Here is a 9,783-nt window from a genome sequence, read left to right as displayed (position 1 = left end):
CCAAATAACACTGGGATGGATGTTTAGGATTGTTTCTACCGCTTGTCTGATGTGAGCACATTAGAACCAACTGTCAACTAAGGACTGAGTAACTGGTGGCCTTCCTGAGTCTTCTCCTAAATTGCTGCTCCGGAAGCAGGTCACTACCATTTATAGACATGTTCTCTACCTGAAAAATACCTTCCTAACAGCTTTTCACTTAATCTTCACAAACCCTAAGGTAGGTAATTCCCATTTTACGAATGAGGAAACTGAGGCTCAGAGTAGTTACTTGACGTGCCCAAAGTCACACGATAAACTAAAATTTGTCTGGCTCCAATATTAAGAAGAATAATGCCTAGTACTTACTAAGTATTTAGAATTTGCCTTTGCAAAGGTTATTTCATTTAATTCTTTGAAATAATGATTTTAATTACGCACTGAGAATATCCCTGTTTTGCCAAAGAGGAAACTGAACCTCAGAGAAGTGAAGTAGCTTTTACAGGATACTGTATCTTAGCATAGCAGCAAACCTGTGGATCTGGACTGGGTCAAATACTGGTCTCTGGTGATTCCTTGTGCTTCTGTTTGTTCCTCTTTACAATGAAGTTAGCATGTCAAATTCCTCGGTTACTTGAGATTAAATGAGCTAATGGATGCAAAGCACTTTGGAACTAAATATGAACTTTCTAAATGTGAAAGTTCAAATCTGTGATTTGCAACTGCTTTAAACATGGGATCTCAGAATCAAATCAGACAGACCTGGGCTCAAGTCCCAGCACAGCTGCTTACTAGCTCTGTGACATGGACAAGTTGTCTTACCTCTCTGAGAATTAATGTCATCTGTAAAGTGGGGATAATAGTAAGACTAATGTCATAAAATTATTCTGATGATTGAATGAGATATGCAAGGAAATCCTTTACCACAGTGCCTAGCCTGTCACCTTGAGCTTTCATGATGTGAGGGTGACCATGATGATTGTTCTGATAGTGACAGATCTCTAGGTACCAAGAAGAACACAAAGATGTCTAATCAGAGCTGACAGTTGAGTGAGGCAGATGCACACAAAATGTAAGTTATTCACCATGACAATGTGATACAGCTTCACACGTGACACTATGGGAAAAAGAAGGAGGGATACAAGTTCCGGAAGAGACCTGGTAAGGCTTCTGGAAGGGGATGGGATTTCAGCTGGGCCTAGAAGAAAGATTAGATGTCGGGGGGGATTTTCCAGAAACAAACAGTTTGGTCCAGGGCTGGGAAGGGAGCACCAGCCTCCTGGCCTCAGCCAGACATGTGTTCAGATCTGTTCAATTCTGCTGGCCTGGGAGGATCCTCTCAACAGCTACTGAATCCTCCTTTCTGATGGTCTCAGTCCATTTCTTGGAAGAGCCCTCCTGGCTTCAGAAACTGAGCTCCCCCACTGAAAAGGGAGAGGTGGGAGCCAGGACAGAAGAGAAGGGTTTGACCTGAGATAAAAAAAGAAGTGGGAGAGGGGACAGAATGGGTCACCTTGTAAGTAGGGTGGCCATATAATTTTGATTCCAAATCTGGACTCTGGTCGAGACTAAAAGGAGGTGCTATAATAATTACATGGGACAACCTTCCTAAACTGGACTGCATGCCAGTCCACCTTTACACCTGACTGTCTGCCATTGGTTCCTGACCTCCCTCATCACCGATCTCCAGCTAGCCCTCTGGGTCCCCTCTCCCTGTGACAGATGCCCACTGCATTCTGCACACTGATCCCCAAAAACGTCATGGCAATTCCTGGCTGTGCCTTTGCCTGATGAAATCTAACTCATCAGATCCTTTTGCAGTTCATGAGCATGATGATTGGGTTTCCACACTCACGTGTGAGATGTGTCCCCCTCAAACCTTATCACAACATCAGTACATCATTTGTCTGACGTGAACTTAGAGAAACGTATAAAATTAAAAAAGAAAAAGAAATCTAACTCATCAATCAAGACTGGGTTTGAGTGTCACCTCTCTTTAGAATATGTTATTATCTGCCCCCTCCCCCTCCACACACACACATACTCCTTCAGTTTCCCAGGAAGAATTCATTCCTTACTCCTCTTAACCTCCTCAGCAGCATGTTAATATGAACATGTTCCTTTGCATGAGTTCTTTACCTAACTTGACTATGGGCTCTTTTAGTGTGGAGAGGCTTGGTGTTAGCTTTTTGTAGTTAGTGCCAGAGCTCAACATCAGGCAGATGCTCTAAAAGTTTACTGAATGAATGAAAACCAGAAGAGATCTTGTAAGGCCCCAGGAAATAGAACCCAGTTATCAAATCCTTTTAAATGACCTTCCCTTCTTGGATTCTTACATGCATTATTATTTCATTAATAAAGTAGTTTTAACACACTAACTGCCATGTGAGTTGTATTTAACTCACGCTAGTTTTGAGCCCGAGGCCTTGTGAAGCATATGTAACTCACATGTCTCTTCACCTTAGGAGTTGCAAGAACTATTTTTCAAGTTGCATATAACTCACGCACAGAAAACAACAAAAAGTAACAAATTTTTCATTAAATTAGAAAGGATCGTTTTGTTTTTGAAGTTTTTATTCTATTTTCCTAATAAAACTCCATGGCCCCAAGAAACATTTTCTTTTCTAGTGTGGCAGTCGATGTGTTAACCTCCATGTTGCCCATTGTACATCCTAGAGTAAATACAAGAATAAAACATAGTTTTTACTGTCTCAAAATATTCTAGGCAAGTAGATAAAAAAATAGATACGTAAAAGCGATAGGAAAGGGGGAGGTGGTGGCATGTTGTAACCTTCCGTGTCCAAGTTCCTCTTGGAACTCCGAGTATCAGGGTGACAAGGCTGCGGTAAACTCCACCCCCGCTGGTGATGGAAGGGGACGGCTGAGCCGCTGTAACGGACTTGTTCTTTGGTCCTTACACAGTGTCTTCTCTAGAACACGCTCCTTGTGGACACTTGGGTTTTTGCTGTCTATTGTACACTGTAAGTCACGTAAAACAAAGAGGTCTTCCTCCTTATTTTGACTTCTAGAAATCTTGGTCCTTTCCACAACATTTTTGCTGCTCAACTCAATCTTAGTTCCAACTTTTCTTTTTTGCCCTTATTTTCCCTCTTGATTGACTAATTTTTCAAATTTTTACAAGATATGTATTTACATAAAACACTACATATTATTAAAAAAAAGAAAGAGAAGTGAATGCAGAGCTGAGCGGCTGTGGAGGGAGACGTGGGAAGCCTCTGAGCCCCCCCACCAAGCCCACTCCTATCTCAGCCACAGTCTCACTCCCTCTAGCCTTAGGCTTGGTCCAAATCTACTCCTGTCTAGTGATTTTTTTTTTTTTAACCTCATAGGGGCTGTCATAAACCAGATATTCTCTGATTCCTGAAAATTTGACCATGAAAAGTCAATTTAAACTTAATTTAAAAACTATGTTGGGGGTAATTTTTTTAAAAGCAAGTATGTGCATGGGGGGGTGCAAATAAAAGTGAGGTGTATATGTTGTAAAAAGAATATGTTGCAGCATTGAGGGATGGGAGTCATTAAGTTATAGGTAAACAAATCAGCAAGGTTGGGAGCTGAAAAACCAGACGAGGGGTTCCAGGAATCTCTGCTGAGCTTCATGCTTTGGGGGGCCTGGAGTCAGGAGAGTAGAAAGTAAGAAAGAAAGAAAGAAAGATCTTCCTTTCTTTCATCTAAATCATTCATTCATTCATTCATTCATTCTTAAGAAGGATTCATTCATCCTCCTAAGAAGGATGGCACTTTACTAAGTGCTCAAGATAAAAAGCACCAAAGGAGACAATATAGGAAAAAAGTCTTTGTGATCTTGGGTTAGGCAAGATATTTAGATATGACACCAAAAGCACAATCCATCAAAGAATAAATTAATAAATTGGACTTCCTCAAAATTAAAAAATTGGGCAGAGAGGAAAAGGACTCAAAGGCTCTGACGCACAAAGTCCATATAAAACTGGGGTCAGCAAACATGGCCCGTAGGACAGGCACCTGTTTTTATAAATAAAGTTTTATTGGAATACAGCCACATTCATTCATTTATGTATTATCTACAACTGTTTCCATGCTACAATGGCAGAACTGTCTAGCTGCGACAAAGATTTTATAGCTCACAAGCCTAAAATATTTACTGGCCCTTTAAGAAATAGTTTGCTAAACCCTGATATAAGGCACAGATTGCCCAACAGATGTCCAAGACATACTTATCACCTTCAACACTACGGTAACCCAAGTGGGTACTGAGGCTGCCAGACATACTGTACCTACCATGGTCCAGTTCACTGTAGCCTAGAGCAGCTTCCTCCCAGAATCCAGATCCCCCCAACTTACCTTAGTGTGCCATACAAACATCATTGTTTCTGTGACAAATGTTGATAAGCATTGGTAGAAAGCACTGTTTCTTCCATTCCACAGCACCTGGCATTCTCTCCATCACTATCTGTATCTGCCTTTCGTCCTCTTAGTCAGGTAACATTTGAGCACCTATCATATGCCAGGGAAGACGCAACCTCTGCCTTCAAAGAGCCCACAGTCCAGCAGGAGAGGTGTATACACAAATAATTAACATGCAATGTGCTATGTAATATAATAGTTATGCAAAGAAAAAGTGTAGGTTGTATACCCACATACCTCCCAGCTTTGCCAATTACCAAGCTCTGCAACTTTGAGCAAGTCATTTAACCTTCTTGAGCTTCAGTTCTCTCCTCTATAGGGGTGAAAATGGTAACACCAAGTGCGATGGTTTGTTGTGAAGATTAAGCGGTGCTACATGCAAAGCACCTCACTGGGTGTCCAAGCTCAGTATTCTTATTATTGTCTGTAGCAGTGGTAGTGACAGTAATCAGTAGTAGAACAGTAGTGATAGGAGATAGGATATAAGATGCAGTCCCAGTGAAGAGGAGAGGGCAGTGATATAGGGTATTGATCAGGGACATTTTCACAAAGGTGACATGTGATCTGAATCTTGAAGCATAAACAGGAGTTAGTCATGTGGAAAAGAAGGTGGGTGCATAGATAGAATAAAATAAATAAAATGAAACCCTTTTCAGGAGATGCAAATTTGCCCAAGATGGGAGATACAATGTGGGTGGTTTCTTGAAGTTTTAGTTCTGCTAAAGCTGTGGTGACCCTCAGAATCAGAGGGGCTCGGCACTTGCATTTGGACAAGAGGACCCTTTTTGGTTCCCTTTAGGACTAAGGCAGAAAAACTGACCTGACCCCTGGTGATTTTTCTTCATCTCTCCTTTCCTTTCTTCTTGCTTTGGTTTCCTTAATGATCACTTTAAGAGAGTCACTGATCTGTATCTATCGCATGAAATCTAAATTGCTTAGCGTGATGTTCAAGATCCTGCAGGACTGAGCCCCAACCTTCCTACCCAGCTGCTTCTATTCTCCACATTCAACTCAGCATATTTAAAAACCAAATTTGCAATCTCCTGTGCTACCCCAGTATCTATTCCCCTTTCTTATCTCCTGCCTAATTTATTCACTATCCTAGTTTGGGAGGGGAGTTCTTTGGTTCTTTCCTCTTTCTAAAACTCACCATCCTTCTCCTCGACTTTCCATGGCAAATCTTCTGTCATGCTTTTCAGAGCTGTCCTCTTTTCTCCATCCCCACTGTCACTGTTTTATTTTGTATTTTTTTTTTTTATAGACGGGGTCTCTCTCTGTCTCTCAGGTTGGAGTGCAGTGGCATGGTCATAGCTCACTGCAGTCTCAAATTCCTGGGCTCAAGGGATCCTCCTGCCTCGGCCTCCCAAGTAGCTGGGACTATAGGTGCACACCATCAAGTCTGGTTAATTTTAAAATTTCTTGTAGAGATGGGGTCTTGCTATGTTGCCCAGGCTGGTCTTGAACTCCTGGCCTCAAGCAATCCACGTCAGCCTCCCAAAGTGCTAGGATTGTAGGCATGAGCCACCGTGCCAGGACACTGTCAGTTTTAATTGAGGCTCACGTCATCTAGATTTTTTTGCTTTCACACTCTTGCCTCCATAAAACCACCTGTCCATAACAGTTTGACTGTTCATTTTAAAAATATAAGCCCCATGATGTCACTTTCCTGCTTAAAACTTTCCTGTGGTTTCTCTTGATAGTGTTGATGTCCTTTAGCCAAAGCTGACCAGGACAATGTCTGCAGTCAGGAAAGGTTGAGTTTATGCGCTTGGTGCAATGAGGGAGACAACCTTTGAGGCACCTCACCTCAGTAAGGAAGTGTTAGGAGGCATTTGTTATAGGATTTAGACTTGGGCTGGTTAATTTGGGGAAAGAGTCAATGAAGGTGCTGTTTTGCTCTGGATTGGGTTCTGTCAAAAAAGCAAGGGCAATTCTATAATTGGCTATCTTGAAGGTTTTTATCCAGAAGTTGTTCTTTGTTATCCACGTGACAATACTAATCACACATCGATTTTTGTCAGAGTTGGTTACAACATAGCTTAGAAACAGGTTGGGAATATTGGCACTTTTTTACAGTGGCCTCTGAAGTTATTTGTACAACTTTCAACCCTCTGTCCACCCCAAGCTTTGGGGGTAGGAGTCAGGGATTAAGAGAAGAGAAGCTAGTCCTAACCCTTCACCTAGTATGGCATAAGGGCTGATCCGACCTGAAGACATCTGCTTTGGAATACTATTTTTAAAAAGCTTCTCTGGGTGCCTTGTTCAAATGACATTTATCCTGAAAGGAATACGATATTTAGTCAATATGGTATTTAGACAATTACTTCAGAATTTTCCCTCAGCAAGAGACACATCTTTTTCCTATCGTATCAGGAGAGGGATGAGGTATAGCGCCACCAACTTATGGTAGAGGTGGGCATTGGGGTGGCAAAAAAAGTCTGGAACATGAGTTGCCGTTCCTAGAGCTTCCAGAGGATTATTAGAGATCCAGGAGCTAGAGGGTGCTGTATGCAGGAGAGCAAGAAGAACATAAACAGAGACACCTGATGTTTCCTAAAATGAGGTTGGTCTAATGGAGAAGCAGGGAGATGCAGTAGGAAATCCATGGACTGCAGGTCCCGTTCCTCCACTTTCTAGCTGGGATACTGGGGCAGATTGCTGACCCTCTTTGGCTCCTCTGTGCTATGTGTTTAATGAAGGGATTGAACTCAAAGAAGTTTGAGTTCCTTCCTGTATAAGGAGGAGGGTGTGGGTATATGGAGGATGATCCTAAGTCTAAATACATGCTTTAACATATCCTGGGCGGCTCTAGTTTGCATGTGTCTTTGGCTCCTTCTAGAGCCTGCTAGGCTTCTCCAGGACTTGTCTGACTCCGCCTACTGTGAAAGCTATATTCTGGGTGCAGTCAACAGACTGGGTCTCAAATCTCTTGAGGTGGACAATTCCTGGAGTCTGTCGATGAGATGGGGTTGGCCTCTGGTGGCCAAAGGCCAACAAGCACAACAGGGTGAAGTCTGGGCTGTGACCAGATCAGTTCTGGGAAGCAAATGGTATCCTCTGAGATATTTACAGAGCTTGCTCTTCAATCCAGTCTAACTTGAATCCAAGCTACTTGAGACATTAGAGTAAATACACTTGGTGATATTTGTAAGTCATTTATAAGTACTTTCAGATACTCAATTTGTCTGAATCATATAACAAGCTGTGAAGTTAGTTATTTTTCATCATTTCCATTTCATAAATTAGGAAGCTCAGAAAAAGTGACTTGTCCCAAAGTTTGGAACCTTATATAGACTTTGTTACAGAGCAAGATTCTGTACAAGTCTGTACTGGCTTTATCCAAGGGAAGTGAATTAGAGATGGAGAATGAGATTTCAGAATGAGATTATCTCAATTATTAGGTGTACCATGGTTTGGCGTGTAGCAGAGTTAAAACTCCAGCTCTGTCATATACTAGAGGGAACTTGGACAAGTTAACATCCATTCTCTTTTCTCTCATCTATGAAAGAGATAATAAACAGAGGATTAATGACATAAAATAGTGTAGAGATACCTGACATAGTAAATAAGTCAGTGCATTATTCTCCTTCATACTACCTTGAACATATGGATAGAAATATTGAATTTCTCAGCAATTTTTCATATTTTCCCCTATGGGATTTTCCACAATTTAGTTTCTGCCTTCAACCTGATTAGAAATGGGCGAGTCAGGCTTCTTCTCTTCAATCAAAGGCTTTATCGGGGTCACACACTTGAGATTAAACCACATAAAAGGAAATCTTTCTCATCTGCAGGCTAGCCACTAGGACTACATATCCAGAGAGCAAAGCAGCACTGGCCTGGTGACGTAGAGGCAATCTACCTTTTCCAGGCTGACTGGCCCTGGGAGTTTTGCCCAGTGGCCTGGCATCATGGAGATTTACCCAGCACGCTTGACTGAGTCTGGCTCTGGCTGGAAGGATTACATTTCATCCAATGTTGAAATCACTTGAAATTCCCCTTGTTCATCCACAGACACAGAAATAAAAGAAGTAACTCATGGTCTTGCTGAGAACTTTATTGTTAGCTATCTTGCATTTTTTATTTTCTATGTGCCAAAAACATCCATCTGAGTAATATATTTTAAGAATCATAAGCACATAGATTTTTATCTCACACTTCAAATACATTTCATCCAAAGATCAAATTTTCTTTTTATTTTGTCGTTATCTGTCTGTAGTCCTCAAAGTTCTATAGAAGTTTTTGAGTCAAGAGATAAAATTTTTTTTTATCATTTTTCACTTTTTGAATGCACCAACATTTATTCAGAGCTCATTCTTGGGTTTGATGCTTCAAGTGGAGGTGGGATGAGGCAGGAGTACAAACCACTCTTTTTAAAGAATGCCCTGACCTAAACACTACATGTGCGCGCACACACACACACACACACACACACACACACACACACAATAAATCAACTGAAGTGAAATGCAAATTGTACTCCCCACTCCCCTTTCCTCTTCACCAGTCCTTTTCCCATCCTGGTGGAGATCTTGTCTTGGTGCTTCCTGCATCTCTGTTTTACCCCTTAATAGAGGAAAACCACGCTCAGGTACCTCATGAGGAGCTGAGGCTTCACAAACAAAATTCACTGTAAACAACTTTTCAGATAAGTCTTCCTGAAATATTTACTTGTCCTCTCCCAGATTGACAAGTGGTCACAACAATGAGTCATCCATGGGGCTTTAATCCTCAGCAGCCTGAAATAACAGTAATACCAGGGCTATGACTTTACACTTTCCATTTTTATTAAAACTCTCACTTCCCTCAAACCTGATATTAAAGCTAATTTTATTCCATGCTTGGCCTTCAAGTTTGTGCCACTTTGCAAGCTTTTTCCAAATCACCCTCTTAAATCAATGCAAGAAAAATTTATCAACTCTCATCCATGCAATTTCTTGACAGAAGATAGAATCTCTCTCCCTCCCCACAGAAAAGACTTTTCTGGAGGCAGTGGGATAAAAGGAATACTTTTTACAAAATAAGAAGTTAGGGTCTAGGAAGTAAATTTATGTACCTTATTAACAACTATATCCATATAGCATCTCTGATTTCCCAGAGATCCTATCCATGTTCAGACCTATAACCAAGAGATTAAAATCCAAAGAAAAAAAAATCTCTTTTGGATTATATATCCTTAAAAATGTATACTTCCAGAATGTTATCATTATCCCTATAAGATATGTATCTAGAACAATGGTCCATTGTCAGTCTCTTATTCAATTTGATTTATCCATTTCAGTAAACATGACGCACTGTCTTGCAATCTGTACACATTCAGATTTCATACATGTTTATGTTTTTGTTATACAGCTAAGTGCTCATTTCCCCTTTATCTCTTTCTAAGAGGTTTCCTCA

At 41.0% G+C, this 9,783-nt stretch overlaps 1 non-coding gene across 1 annotated transcript; it reads left to right on the top strand.

Moving 5' to 3' along the window:
- The first annotated feature begins 1,788 nt into the window (after positions 1–1,788).
- Positions 1,789–1,892, top strand: LOC123643156. Its single transcript, XR_006736713.1, has one exon. It is a non-coding gene; the product is annotated as a small nucleolar RNA U13 (small nucleolar RNA).
- Positions 1,893–9,783: the final 7,891 nt, after the last annotated feature.

The sequence above is a fragment of the Lemur catta genome, chromosome 7 (assembly GCF_020740605.2).
Source record: "Lemur catta isolate mLemCat1 chromosome 7, mLemCat1.pri, whole genome shotgun sequence".
In the NCBI taxonomy this organism is placed as follows: Eukaryota; Metazoa; Chordata; class Mammalia; order Primates; family Lemuridae; genus Lemur; species Lemur catta.
Note: the sequence above shows the minus strand (reverse complement) of the source record. Positions and strands in the feature narration are given on the sequence as shown.